The sequence below is a fragment of the Tamandua tetradactyla genome, chromosome 12 (assembly GCF_023851605.1).
Source record: "Tamandua tetradactyla isolate mTamTet1 chromosome 12, mTamTet1.pri, whole genome shotgun sequence".
In the NCBI taxonomy this organism is placed as follows: Eukaryota; Metazoa; Chordata; class Mammalia; order Pilosa; family Myrmecophagidae; genus Tamandua; species Tamandua tetradactyla.
Genome location: NC_135338.1, coordinates 15307052 through 15322766, shown reverse-complemented (window position 1 = coordinate 15322766; position 15715 = coordinate 15307052). Strand labels below are relative to the sequence as shown.

Below are 15715 nucleotides of genomic sequence, written 5' to 3'. Positions count from 1 at the left end.
TTTCTATCTCTATGAATTTGCATATTCTAGATATTTAATATAAGTGGAATCATACAATACTCATCCATTTCTCTCTGGCTTATTTCACTTAGCATGTTTTCAAGATACATCCATGTTGTAGCATGTAACAGAACTTCATTCCTTTTCGTGGCTGAATAATTTTCCATATTATGGTTAGATCACATTTCATTAATTCATTCATCTATTAATAGATACATTCTTTCTACCTCTTGGCTACTGTGAATAATTCTGCTATGGATGTTGGTGTGCAAGTATTTGAGTCTCTGCTTTCAATTCTTTGGGATTATACCTAGAGGTGTATTTGCTGGCTCATGTGGTATTCTATGTTTCATGTTTTGAGGAACTGCCCAACTTTCCACAGGGGTTGCACCATTTTACATTCCCAGCAGCAATGCATCTGAGGTCTAGTTCCCCCACATCTTCACCAACACTATTTTGTTTTAATAAAAGGTATTCTAGTGGGTATGAAGTGGTTATCTCATTGGTTTGTATTTAAATTTCCCTTAAGACTAATGATGTTGAGCATCTTTTTATGTGCTTATTGGCCATTTATGTTTCTTTGGAGAAATGTCTATGCAAGTCCATTTGGAGTTTATGAAATAACCAAATAATTCCAGGAAACATCATTAGCATAATTTCATCTACATTATTCAACTTGGAAAACTCAGTAACATACATTAATAGACTTGCCTAATTTTTCATTTACACATCCAAACATCTTTTTATCATAAACCAGTTTTAAAAAGCTTAATTTTTGTGCATCCATCTTGATCAGCAGGAGTTTGGCTCCTTCCAAAATTTGATTTTCTTTATTCTCAGAGAATGAAGTTAATGGTGAATGACTGAATATATGTTATACCCAATCTTCATGTTGCAAGGAATAAGCAATACTTTCTAGTGCTGAATGCAGCTAGAGAGTGAAATGGAAACCACTGTCATCCAGTTGGGCTCACTATCACCCAAATTGGATGGTCTGAGGATCTGAGCAGCACTACGCTTGCTGACCTGGTATCTGAGAGAGCATGTAGTATGATTATCTGGAGATATATATTCAACCTGGATGGCCAGAATGCCAAGAATCCCTTCATATGCTGATTCTCTGAGACCCCTGAATCAATGAAATGGAAATACCTGGGATTAAAATAATTTATGTTCAATAAATGGTGTGTTATTACACATTAAAATTTATGGAATAAAAAGTGATGGTGGAATTATACAGAGAAAATAGGATTTAGCAAATGAATATGGTTGCTGAATCACTAAATTGGTATCTCTTTTAGTCTCCAGAATTTTAGAGCAGCTAGAAGTAAAAAGCCCAAAATTGTGGAATTGTAACCCATGTCAAACTCTGAAATCTGTTCCTCAAGTAATTGTTGTGCTGTGCTTTGAAATTTCTTGCTTTTTTGTATATATATTATTTTTTAAAAAAAGAGGGAAAAAGTCAATTGTGATGATGGAAAAATATTTATGCCTTCTGGCCTCCTATATTCTGGAGCAATTAGAAGGAAAAACCTGAGAGAATGGTATCATAGCCCATGACAGACTCTGGGATCTGTCCTGTACCTACTTGTTGAATAGTGCTTTGAAAACTATTGCTTATTACTTATTTTGCTTTGTATGTATGTTATATAATACAATAAAAAGTTTAAAAAATTATGGAATAAAGAAGCTATAATCTCAGGCTTTCTTCTAATTTCCTAAGCCCTGCTACAGGAATCGCTTTTCCAGAAATTACTGCAATTAGAAGTCTTCAGGAAGTTGAAATGTGTAAGGCACCACCTCTTGTATCTGCATGGTAGCCTATAAAACCCATAATCATAACCTATGTTCCACCCTGACCATGATCCATTCTTTTTTTTAAATTGTGCTTTAAAAATTTTTTTTAATTTTTTTAAACATAAGAACATACAAACATGAACATTCTTACCATATGATCATTCCATTCTTGGTATATAATTGATAACTCACAATATCATCACATAGTTGTATATTCATCACCATGATCATTTTCTTAGAATATTTGCATCCATTCTGAAAAAGAAATTAAAAAAACCTCATACATACCATACCTCTTACCCCACCCTCTCATTGACTGCTAGTATTTCCATCTCCCCAATATATTTTAGACTTTGTTTCCCCTATTTTTCTCTATACCCATTACCACTCCCTTCCATTGATCACTAGCATTTCAATCTACTGAATTTATTTTAACATTTGTTCCCCCTATTATTTATTTACTTTTAATCCACATGCTTTACTCATCTGTCCATACTGTAGATAAAAGGAGCATCAGACACAAAGTTTTCACAATCACACAATCACATTGTGAAAGCTATATCATTATACAATCATCTTCAAGAAACATGGCTACTGGAACACAGTCTACATTTCTAGTCACTTCCCTCCAGGCTCTCCAATATACCTTAACTAAAAAGGTGATATCTATATAATGCAGAAGAATAACCTCCAGGTTAACCTTTTTTTTCATTTCTCAAAGATATTTTTATTGTACCAAAACAAACTCAAATACACCTTCAATCACCATAACAAAGTTTTAAAAATTGCCACTTGATAAAAAGAAGACTGCCTAGAAAGATGATTGTCCCAGAACTTCTATATTACTTATAATTTATTTATAATAAATAGGGAATTGCATATATATATATATGAACAATCTAAAATGTGGAAATATTAATATCAGTATGCTGTATTTGTGATTGCATGGTGTTGCTATAAAAATGTTCCTTGTGATTTTTGGTGTATTTTAAAGGGTCAGGTAAAAATACATTCATTTGAGGAGTCCCATGTATTTTGATACATCAAAATCTGTTTCATCATACCTTATTAATGAATACTGAGGAAGTTCCTAGTTCCAAATTCAAAACCTCAGAGATATGGGGACAGACTTACTTTCTTAACTTCATATTATCAAAAAACATTGATCCTCTGGTGAGCTTGGTAGCAGGTAGACCAGCGCTGAGATTCTTCCTCATTGAGGAGTGGGTTGGGGTTTGGAGGCTCCTCTTCCTGAGCATCTGGAGTCAGAAGAGATTGTACGTCTAACTGGAGATCTGCAGATAACAGAGTTCAGGCCCCTACACAGTACTGGTGAAGGGGATCAAGCAGATGATATGGCTCCTGAGCTGATTGGGCCAAAAGACTGCATCCATGTGCCCAGCCTTCTCTAGTGTCCCTTTGGGAGGTTCCCATTCTGCAATCAGAGCCAGGTACCCCTCATCCCACCACTGCATAATGTAAGGTATGTCAGGGTCCTGGGTGTTTTCAGGCTCAGGCTCAGGCTGAGAAGAGTCCTTGAACTGCTCATTGTGTTCCTGGCATTTCCATTGGCATTGGGGCCAGAAAGGAGTGTATGTATCTGCCCAGAGTTGGAATTGTCAAGTGATCCCCAGGGGTCAGGAGAGTGTCAGAATTCTCTCCTTTCTGCACAGTCTGGGTGGGCTGAACCATCGTGACACCTGGTTCCTGGCTCCCACAATCCCCACCTGGGGGCCAAGGAACAATGGATACATACTTTGGTGGAGGAGCAACAAGAAAAGTTTGGTTGTTGCAGAAGTAATTCTGGGGAAGAAAATGATGAGAGCTGCTTATGAGAGTGGACAGGTCCATTTGGTTCTGCTGAAGAGTCAGATCTGGCCTCCCACTTGGACTATCTCTCAAAGAACACATAGATTCCCTTTTCTTCTGCTCTGAGTACTGATCACTTCCATTCAGAAAGCGTTTTTGAATTTTTGGCTCCTGGCTGCCTGTTATTTGCTTAACCAGTTCTTCTCTGGCTGCAGTATCATGGATTTGATTATTCTCAGAGGCTTGGCCTAGGATACTTGCTTGAGATCTCAGGGTGGGCATCTGGGGTCTTCTGACTTCTTGAGTGCAAGACTAAGGCTTGCTCTGTTCCTGGTTTTGTCTTTTCATAAGGAGTAGTCAAACCCCAGGCTTCTCTGTTTCCTTTAGTAGTTTTCAAACCACATCTTGAGTGCAAGGCTGAGGCTTGCTTTGTTCCTGGTTATGTCCTTTTTGTAAGGAGCATCTAAAACTCAGTCTTCTCTGTTTCCTTCTGTAGTAACCAAACCACATCACTTGAAGTGCTATTTAAATCCATGCTGAGAAGAGTCACCTGGATTCCACAAGAACTAGAGGACTAGAGGCAGCTCCCAGAGACACAGGAATTGCCCAGGATAACCTCTTGACTCTGGAATCTCTCTGCCTTTGAACTTTATTTTGTCTCATTTCTCTCTTCCCTCTTTTGGTTAGGAAGGTTTTCTCAATCCCTTAATGCTGAGTGCCAGCTCATTCTAGGGTATTCTATCCAATGTTGCCAGGAATGTTTTCACCCCTGGAAGATATGCCCCACATAGAGAGGGGGAGGACAGTGAGTTTACTTATCATGTTGGGTGAGAGAGAGAGAGGCCACATCTGAGCAACAAAAGAGGTTCTCTGGAGGTGACATTCAGGCCTAATTTTAAGGAGGCTTAGCCTATCCTTTAATATGAACAAGTTTCATATGAACAAACACCAAGATTGAGGGCTCAGCCCATTGCTTTCATTGTCCCCACTGCTTGTGAGAATATCAGGAATTCTCCACATGGGGAAGTTGAATTTTCCCCCATTCTTGTCAACCATGATCCATTCTTGACACCCTTGGTCTTCTCCAGTTCTAGGAGGTAACCCCAGCATCTAGTACAAAATCTGGCATGTTCAGAAATGTTAACAAACCTTTGCATAAATAAACCAACACACCTTCAATTCCTGATCCATTTTCCTACTTTCTATGGGCTATTTCCCATCACCAAGAAACCAAGTGTGCAGCATGTCTTCCTCATCAGCAGGAAGCTTGTCAAGAGCCAGAAACCATATGGAAATCAGGCATCATCCCTGTCCTGACTTATTTGGGTCCACTTTAAGGGTTGCATGGAAATAATTCTCTATCCCACAACTAAAACTTTAGGGTAGTTGAGGTAATTGGAAGAAAGAAGAAAACAGAGCTTATGCATCATCACCTAAAGGTAAAATGATACAAATACAAATCCAGCTCACCAAAGGAAACAATAAAATTGGATAGGCTGTGCACCAGAATAAAGTTATGCCATTGTTCCTCAGGACCATGAGAGTGAGGAATTAGCAGAGCTCTAACAGGTGCAGCATCCAGTGAACCTTAGCCTGGCTGACATGGAACCCAGCTCTAGCATTTTCAGGCCTCAACCAGGGACTGAGGCTTATGGATGCACCACTGAACCACAAGGAATGCTTGGGTCCAGTATCTTGGTGGAATTGGTGGTGGGGGCCCTTGCAAAGAACACTTTATGTACTGGATATTCACTACTGGCCACTAATATATTTCCACATACCCTGCATCCAATGACCTACTGAATAATAAGAGAAATAAGTGAGGAGGTAAGCAATGCCTTGGAGAGACAAAACAAATATGAATGATGATGCTGTGAGCTCTTGGAGGCAAACATTTTCTGAGTTTCTAAACATCATAGACATGCAATATCTTTTTACCGGATCAGTAACTCGAGATTCCTAAGTGGGTTTTTTTTGTCTCAGGAATTTATTTTATCTAATATTATCATAGCTGCCTCTACCTATACCTATACTATAATGAGATTTTAAACTGGAAAAACAGGTAAATATATATTCAGGAATACCAGATGGTTTACAATTAAATTTCCTTTATTTGTAAGTGATTCTTTATAAACATCAATGCAAGAATAACTCCCAGATGTAACCCTCAAGCCCAATCCCTGTCTAGAAAGTCAGATTCATTTTTCTGACTCTATGGGACACATGTCCCTGGAAAGCCCCATCGAACAAAACATCCCCACCCCACCGCACTCACCATTTCCTTTCTTTGTTCCCACTGAATGACTGTCTGAAAATGCAGTCTCTGTGTCTTTATGAATTCATGTCCTAGGTTTCAGTTTCCAAGTGCACAGAATCAAGCCTTTGGCATGTGCACCCCAGTTAGATAGGCAGGTAACAGGGTCAAAAGAGGGATCCTGGAAGCACAGACAGGAGTTGGCCTGGGAACAGATCATGCTGGGCCACCCCACCTCCTACAGCATCTTCCCCAGCTTGTCATGGAGCTGGGCAAGTCTCCCTGGGAGAGGAGTCCTGTTGCTGTCTTTGTAGCTCTCCAGAGGAGCAGGATACAGCACATGGCTGAATTTGCTCAGCCCCACCACGAGCCTCAACAAATTCTCTAGGATGACTATGGAGATGAGGCTTCTGCAGAAGCTAAAGGTTGTCAGTTGGGAGCAGTAGTCCAGGGTACAGAGGAGGAGACTGAACTAGGAACCCATAATCCCACACTCATCTAGATTCAGATCCTGGAGGGTGGCTAAGGCTCTCTCTAACAGAACCTTGAGGGCTCCAGAACTTACATTGGTCAGGCTGATGCCACTCAGACTCAGATCATTCAGCTGACCCACATTTGGGCACAGGGACAGATGCATCAGGTGTGACTCCAAAAGCAGGCAATTAGTGATGGAGAGGGTCTCCAAAGAGGGCTTCAGTCACCTGGGGAGAGAAAGAGAGAGAGAGAGAGAATTAGTTCTGGGGAATGATCATGGTAGGTAGAAGGTGGTGAGGAAATACTCAGACCTCATAGGAGGGGAAACAGTTTCACTCAAGCCCAGGCCATTCCCACCATCTGTGGATGGTCAATACTTGGCATACCCCATGGTGAGAGTGTGGGCATTTAAGGCAGTCTGATTTTAGGTGGAAATCTCCCCATGACTTTAACTGTTCTGTGACTGGGTCAAGTGAATGTAATGTCTTATGATCCCTTTCTTCAGCTCTTAAGGAGAGTATAATACATCAATCTTTTTTGCCCCCTCTGACTTGTCATGAGAATGGATCAAGATCACAATGCAACATGCTCAGAGGACTGTCTGACATGATGAATTGATAGCTGGCACCAGTGAATTTTATTACTTGGAGACAGTTCTAAAAGTACTTCCAAATCAACTTCCTTAGGGCCACTTCTCAGGCCCCAGCCACCCATATCTGTGCCAGATGAGGCTTCAGTAGACAACCATAAAGAAGAAACCTGGGCAAGGTCTGGCCACATCAGCTGAACTTACCAGGCTTCAAGGGCTCACCTGTAGCCCTGTGTGGGCAAAGCAACTATCACGTTTTATAATTTTCTGCATTTACTCCTTCACCTACACCTGCAGAATCATACATTTCCCATAAAATAATTTAATGGGAGCAAAAGGCAACCCTTTCACAGACAGGGATGTTTGGAGGAAGTGGCTCATGTTTACAAAGCTGGTAAGTGCAGAGTTTACATTTTGACACCTTTCATTCAATGGGCTTTCCCTCCTTTAGCAATGTCCTCTTCTCCTATTTTCATCTTAACTTAGACATCACTTTCTAAAGCAGAATTATCAAGTCTGCCTTGACTATGCCCAAATCCCCCATCACAGAGTTTCCTAACATACTGCCTATCCTTGAAGCAGCTACCCCACTTTATAGACAATATTGAAGAAGACAATGTGAAAGACTCTCCTGAACTTTACATAGCTGGCTGCTAGTACACAGTCAATGCCTGTTATTATTTAAAGAAATGAAGAAGGCCTGGCTCTGGTCCACAGAAAAGCCTTGCCTCTCATCACATGAGCACCTGGCGACCTCCCATAAAGGAGACAGAGTCCAATGGAGGACCTGTAGATGCTGCAGATGGGGTAACTGGGAGGTGAGCTGGCCAACATGCTGCTCCTCCTTTGCTGGAGACATATCAGAAGACATGTGCATGAGGGAGAGGAGGAACCTATGCAGGTTAATCATCTGACCCAGGTGAGGAGCAAACTACCCCAGGGCAGAGAGTTTCCAGGTGCAATTCACCTCCAAAGTCTGGATCAACTCCAGCTCTACCACCTTCAGGATCTTCCTAATAGTTTAGATTGGCATGGCAAAAATCTTGAATTTCTGAATGTACAGCTGTAAATCTTTCCTCTGTTTGATCTTCTTAATGAGGCAGGTGAGATATTTGTGGGGGTGCCCTCCCTGAGGCAAAGGTCCAGGAACACCTCCAGTGCAGATGAGGGCTGCTTCTCCTCCACCCTGGAACCCTCCACCTTTTGCCTTTTGGTCATGAGATTGTCTGTCCCTGGCTCCATCAATGAGGACACATGGGTTTCAGATCCAGACCAAATGTTCCAGAAGTCATGATGAGCATGCCTCCACAATGCCAGTACTTGTAGTTTCAATCTCCTATGGGGAAAACAAATGATTGGCTGAGACACTTAAAGATCAATTTAGAAAAAGACTATTGGGGCCAGGATTTAGGCAGGGACCAGCGATCTGATGGGCACTTTTGATCCCATATACCAGATAGCAGTTGTTCCCTTCTTCCTTTACTTTCCATACCACCAGTTCAAGAACCTTTTGGGTACCCTTGGGAGGAGGGAAGTATATGTTCCCTCTGTCAGATCTACACTTGAATTACCCTTCTATTTCCTGAAGCCCTTATTTTTTTGTTTTATTTATTATTATTATTATTATTATTATTATTATTATTATTATTATTTTTTACATTCACCCAAAACAAAACAGCATTTCTCAACCTTAGATAAGTCCATGGTGCTTCTGGGATGCCATATTTTGAGCAATCAAGAAATCAGTTCAGGTTAAACTGAAATTTTTCCTGAAGTCATAGCTTCCCAATCAGATAGTTGATTCAGTAATTAATTGCACAATTTAAATACAATTTAAATTACATAATTCAAAGATGCCAGATTAAAATCCATGTCTATATCTACAGTCATACAAATGCAAAATATTTGCAAAACTCTGAGAGGAAAATCTACCACAACCAATGATCTCCCCAACTGGATAAGAAATCAAGGTTGATGTTCTTTTGTCTTAATTAACTAGGCAAGGCTGTGTTAAATGGGCATTTAAAGGTTCCTTCAAGAGAGCCATTGCTTTATGGAAAGTTGAAATCCCTGTGCTGTATTGACTAAAAGGTCATGATTCATGGGAACCTAATCAGATGGTTAGAGATGTTGTAGTTTAGAGCCTGTGGCACAAATGGATAAACAGATGTTTGTAATATAAACTATTGAGCTGTGTGTTTTTTCTTCACCCCAACACATTTCTTTTTTTTTTCATTTATTTATTTATTAATTAAAAAATTAATAACAAACGAGCTAAAACATTAACGCAATCATTCCGTTCTACATATATAATCAGTAATTTACAATATCATCACTTAGTTGCATATTCATCATTTCTTAGAACATTTGCATCAATTCAGAAAAAGAAATAAAAAGACAACAGAAAAATAAATAAAATGAAAACAGAAAAAAAGATTATACATACCATACCCCTGACCCCTCACTTTCATTGATCACTAGCATTTCAAACTAAATTTATTCTAACATTTGTTCCCCTTATTATTTATTTTTATTTCATATATTCTACTCATCTGTTGACAAGGTAGATAAAAGGAGCATCAGACACAAGGTTTTCACAGTCACGTTGTGACAGCTGTATCATTATTCAATCATCCTCAAGAAACATGGCTACTGAACACAGCTCTACATTTTCAGGCAGTTCCCTCCAGCCTCTCCATTACATCTTGAATAACAAGGTGATATCTACTGAATGTGTGAGAATAACCTCCAGGATAACCTCCGGAATCTGTTTGGAATTTCTCAACCATTGACACTTTGTGTCATTTCACTCTTCCCCCTTTTGGTCGAGAAGGTTTTCTTAATCCCTTGATGCTGAGTCTCAGCTCATTCCAGGATTTCTGCCCCATGTTGCCAGGAAGGTCCACACCCCTGGGAGTCATATCCCATGTAGAAAGGGGGAGGGTGGTGAATTTGCTTGCTGTGTTGGCTGGAGAGAGAGGCCACATCTGAGCAAAAAAAGAGGCTCTCTTGGGAGTGACTCTTAGGCCTAAATTTTAAGTAGACTTGACCTATCCTTTGTGGGATTAAGTTTCATATGAACAAATCCCAAGACTGGGGGCTCAGCCTATAGCTTTGGTTTTCCACACTGTGAGAATATCAAGAATTCAACTTGGGGAAGTTGAATTTCTCCCCATTCTCACCATTCCCTGAAGTGGACTTTGCAAATACTTTTCCACTCACTGACCAAGTTACTCTGGGATTCACTGGGGCATCACTCTGGACAAACCAACAAAATCTCATGTCCTACCCAAGATTCCAAGTACTTATGGTGTCCAATCAAGCTATCTACATAAGTTATATTAGGAAATGCACTAGTCAAAATATAAATTTTGTACCAAATAAACATTTTTTTGTGAGGCCCTTTAATTAAGTAAGCCTAGCAACAGCCATAGGCCTACGCAAGTTTCCTCATGACATCCTGAGAGTCTGTGGCTCACCCTTTGACCCAGCCTGATGTTACCTAACCCACCTGTCTTGCTCTGACTCACCTGGGCCTACCAGGTGACCTGGATCACCCTCATCTAGAGCAAACCTTCTGGCTTTGATCCATTAAATGCAGCCTGTAAGTCTCCTATTGAGGCCACTGTTCCTTCACTAGGGGCCCCAGTGGGAGGCAGGCATAGGGCCAGGCCTGCACCATGGCCTTCAGTGCCACACAGTGTTTCCCAGTGTATACCACTGAACAGTGGCAGCAAGAGCTCAGTAGGCATCCCCATTGCTGAGATAGCCAAGGCATTGTCCATTAGCAGGCTCTCACAGATCAGTTCCAGGAGCCTGGGTGGGGCCTGGATACTTATTCTGATAAATCTGCTATGAAAAGAATCCTGAGAAAACACCCAGGGAGCAAGACACCCTTCACAGACCAACCACAAAAAACCCCATCTTCTCTGTTCCCAGAGGAACAAACTCAGGGCCAAAGTTACTGTTCTGACAATGGGAGTGTGTGGTGAGTGTGGTGTTCTCAGTTTATCCCAATTCCACTGTGCAATCCCACCAGAAGAGTGTCTCATCAAGCACCAAGGAGATGGAAAGACAATCATTGCCCCATTCCACTAATTTCAGTGGCAAGTGAGTCCAGAGAAGCCTGCAAGCTGGCCCCACCCTTTTTGGGAAAAGTTTCTGATAATCACTCAAGGAGTTAAAACAATGGGAATGGGATGGGAGGGTGATGTGGCCCAGCAGAACCTATAATCTACATGTTCCAACAACTAATGGGGCTGGGAAGGATTCAAGGAAAGTGAGAAATTGAGTGCCATTATTTTTCATTAAAAAAATGAGAAGGAAAAACCAGCAGTGGTATAAAAATTAGATAGCATATGGTATCATAGATGACAGCATTAGTTTTAAGTGTGCAGTTTAATGCCTATCTCTTTTAACATATATTAGGATCATCATTTTGGGATGGAGTTCAGGGGAATAAACAGTTCACATCCAGGACAAAGGCACTACTCTTGAAAATACCATGTGGAACATTTTTTAAGATTTATTTAAAAAGAAGCCAAACTAACAAACTCACAAAGTCATAAACGACATAAAATATAACTAATGGGCACAAAACTAAGTATTGAAAATGTCATTAAATGAAAACCCAAACAGCCTGTTCTATGTTTCAAAATCTCTGCTTAGATGAGGAATAAGAAAAAGGAAAACTGGGTGATCATGGCCTTCACATCTGTGGAGACTCTAGCTAAGGGTGGGGAGATGGTGGGGTGTTCAGACTGAGGTTCTTACTCACCAGCTCCAAGCACTGTGGCAAGGAGCTGTCTGTTCTGACCTCACAAGTGATGAGGGATTATAACATGAGGACAGGACCCAGGCCCTTCCTTTGCCTCCTGGGAAGCTTTTATAGACCTTCTGTTCACACTTCCCCCTTTCAGCTCCTGGCTTCCAACTGAAAAACAAAAATGAGTTATGTTCCTGAATCTCCAACCAGATAATCCTGCCTAGATCTTTTGCTTTACCTGCTTAATTAATATGATTCAATGACAGACTGAATTGCACATAAAAGGGGAAGAATTAAGGCTGGGGTGAGAAGTCAGGGACTTATTGATTCACTGGAAAAAAGGATACCTCCTGTGCCAGTTTGAAACTGTTGTGGACCCCAGAAAAGCCAATCTCTTTAATCCTCATCCAATATTGCTGGGTGGGAGCTTTTTTATTGTTTCCATCAAGATATGATCCACCCAATTGTGGGTGGTGAGTTTGATTAGAGGGTTTCTCCATGGAGATGTGTCTTCACCCATTCATGTGTGGTTGCTTACTGGAGACCCTTTAAGAGGGAACCATTTTCAAAAAAGTTTTAGTGCCCACACAGTCAGAGACACTTGGTGATGGAGAAGGAAAATACCCCTAGGGTAGCTTCCTGAGACAGGATGCCAGGAAAGAAAGCTAGCAGACTTCACCTTGAGCCTTTCCAGCTGAGAGAGAAACCCTGAACTTAATTGGCCACTCTTGAGTGAAGGTAACCTATTGTTGATGTCCTAATGTGGACATTTTCATAGGCTTGTCTTTAATCCGGATATTTTCATGGCCTTAGAATGTTAAAATTTCAACTTAATAAATTTCCCTTTTTAAAACCTGTTCTAATTTTGTTATATCGTAATTTCAGCAGCTTGTAAACTAGAACACCCCCAAAACAGAAGGCATAATTGTTGGGGCTATTTGGTCCCATCAGAATGGTCTAAATGTTCCAGAGTGAAAACAGCTTCATGAAGACAGTGTGTTACCCCAAAAGAAAGCAAAACCAAAAAATCCCTATGTACAAATTCAAACTGTTAAAAATAAGAACTATATACATGTGTTTGTGGGGTGAGGGGTATATGGGTATTGTACTTGCTGCATTTTTTTAAATAAATCTACAATTGTTCAAAAAATAAAGTCTATCAAAAATAAAATAAAACCTTTCTGTGTATCAAGCTGTCATTTACCCTTTATGCTACCTGACAGAGAAAATCATGCGTCCATTCACTCTTCCAGATTCAGAGGATCAAAGTTTAGAATTAGGAGTTGACCAGGAGAAGGGTGGTGGCAGGGTCAGGCTAAGTGTTCCAAATGGAAAAAGGGAATGATTTAAGGCAATGTAAAACAAGATTTGTCTGGGTCAAATTTATAAATTAAAAGGGAAGGCAGTATAGACCCTTTAAGCCAACATAATCACCGAGGGCAGGAAGGGAGGCTTGATCTTCTATCTTTCCCTGAACTTATGAGGTGTTTCTCCCAGAGAGATGTATTCCATGCTCAGCCTAGTGACTTTAGAAGATTCATCTAGGAATGTGAACTAGGGAAGTAGCCAAGAGAGCTACACTGAAAGACCAGATTGGAGTCTCAGAGCCAGAGTATGGAGCCTGTGGCCTCTTTAGGATACTGAAACCAGGGAAAGAAATAACTGTGGACTGAAGTCCATGTCTCTGTCATTACAGAAGCTACTACAAGGAGACCTTATCTTTGGGGGCCAAGGCTCCTCTTCTCAGAGCAGGACCTTTCTCAGGCAGTATCAGCTCAAGCAGTTCCCAAGGGCTTTGAGTCTAACAATGATCTCCAGAGGTCCCTTTCCCAGTCTACCTTTTTCTTTTTTTTTATCTTTGTTTTTCCTGGTTGTGCTGGTTTGATAGGATATATGGACCCTAGAAAAGCCATGTTTTAATCAAAATCCCATTTCATAAAGGTAGAATAATCCCTATTCAATACTGTATTTTGAAACTGTAATCAGATCATCTCCCTGGATGATATGATTTAGTCAAAAGTGATTGTTAAACTAGATTAGGTGATGACATGTCTCCAGCATTTGGGTGGGTCTTGATAAATTTCTGGAGTCTTATAAAAAAGGAAACATTTTGGAGAAAGAAGAAGATTCAGGGAGAGCAGAGAAGAATGACATAGCCATGAGAGTAGAGAGCCCACAGGCCAGTGACCTTTGGAGATGAAGAAGGAAAATGCCTTCCAGGGAGCTTCAAAAAACAGGAAGCCAGGAGAAGAAGTGAGCAGATGACACTGTGTTCATCATGTGCTCTTTCAGATGTGAGAGGAACCCTAAGCATGTTCACTGTGTGCCTTTCCAGATGAGAGAGAAACTCTGACTGTGTTTGCCATGTGCCTTCTCACTTGAGAGAGGAACCCTGAACTTCATCAGCCTTCTTGAACCAAGGTATCTTTCCATGGATGCCTTTGATTGGACATTTCTATAGACTTGCTGTAATTGGGACATTTTCTTGGCCTTAGAATTGTAAACTAGTTACTTATTAAATTTGTCCTTTTAAAAGCCATTCCATTTCTTGTATATTGCATTCTGGCAGCTAGCAAACTAGAATACCAGTCTATTTTGATGCTGGATATTTGCTTGAGCTTTGATAACAACTGATGCAAATGCAGCTTCAAAAAGCCCCATCATGTCTCCCATGTAGAGTTTTTTTAACAGTGACCCCTTTAGGTCTATCAATAAAATTCAGTTTTTCTCTGTACCTATTCATCATAGTACACAGATAACAATACCTTCCCCCTGAAAAAAATTATGGCTGGATTTTGCTTTTAAGGATCTATCAAGTATAGAGATGACTCCCTTCCAGGATGGCTTACACACTGATTCTCTGAAGTGTCAGAACACAAAGAAAGAGACCTTCCCCACCCCAGGAAATTCTCCATGCCTTTCACTTCCCCTCAATTCAGTGGGATGCTCATACAATTTTTATACTCCACTGGTAGAGTCCAGCTTTGCACCCAGACTGTGCCTCTTTTAAAGGAAATTCTCCATCTGGGCATCTTTCTGGAGATTATTTTCTACATTTCTACCCTCAATACCAATGGAATGTGCACTATGGCCAGGGTAACTCCCAGGGAATCACCTTCAGTAATCAGCTGCAGGAGACTGAGATTAGAAACAATGCTAATCATGAACATCTTTGTTACAGAGCATCCACTGGGCCCAGAAGTGGTGCAGGTACTTTGTATCCAATTCCTTGAATAGCCTGCATAGAAAATCTCATGTCTACTACTGTGGTACCAATTTTTAAGCCACTGAACCCCAAATGCGGCTGGAGAAGAGAAGCCTGTCCAGGATTACCTGGTAAGAAACTGGTAGCCCCCCATTCAAGGTGAGGGATTCAGTTAAATTCTTTAAATTGTCAGACAACCTAAATTTTGCAAACTAACTTCATGTAAACCTCAGGGAAAATGGGAACATTCCAAAAGTCCTAGCCAGAGATGTTTCTATGAGGTCCCAACTTCTCTGAAGCTCGTGGAGGTAAGAGTGGCCACTGTCCTTGAACGACCTAAAAATGAGAAGTCTAAGCTGAACATGTTTCAACTTTTCCTCTCCTATGAGGCAATGGATACTTCTCTCTCCACATCCACATAGTCCTGGGCATCCAGTAAAGGATGATACAGTTATCTCTGCCCAATACCAGCTTCTCAGTGACAAGGACAGAGGAGGCCACGGTTTAGGGGAATACCTTACCTGAAGAAGTCTTCTGCCCACCGAGTCCAATTCAGACTGGCCTTGAGTCTTGCAAGTCTTCATTTCTTGTGTCTCCCGTGGTCTCAGTGGTCTGTTTCCACTCAAATCAGAGTGTAGTTGCCATGATGCTCCACAAGAAAGCTGTGTTTTCACTGAATCCATTTATAGGACAATAGTCTCATGTGAAAACCTCTGCCAACAGGGCTGAGGAAACTGAAAAGTGGAGACCCAGTACTGCCCTGTCAGTGTGTGCCTCCTCTTTTTCTTCCAATCTGAGCTCCAGTTCCTTACTGGCTGAGCC

At 40.9% G+C, this 15715-nt stretch overlaps 2 pseudogenes; both read right to left on the bottom strand.

Moving 5' to 3' along the window:
- Window positions 1-3116: 3116 nt before the first annotated feature.
- Window positions 3117-3888, bottom strand: LOC143651320 (double homeobox protein B-like; annotated as a pseudogene).
- A 2057-nt stretch (window positions 3889-5945) lies between these two features.
- On the bottom strand, window positions 5946-15477 carry LOC143651319 (melanoma antigen preferentially expressed in tumors-like; annotated as a pseudogene).
- Between the last annotated feature and the right edge of the window lie 238 nt (window positions 15478-15715).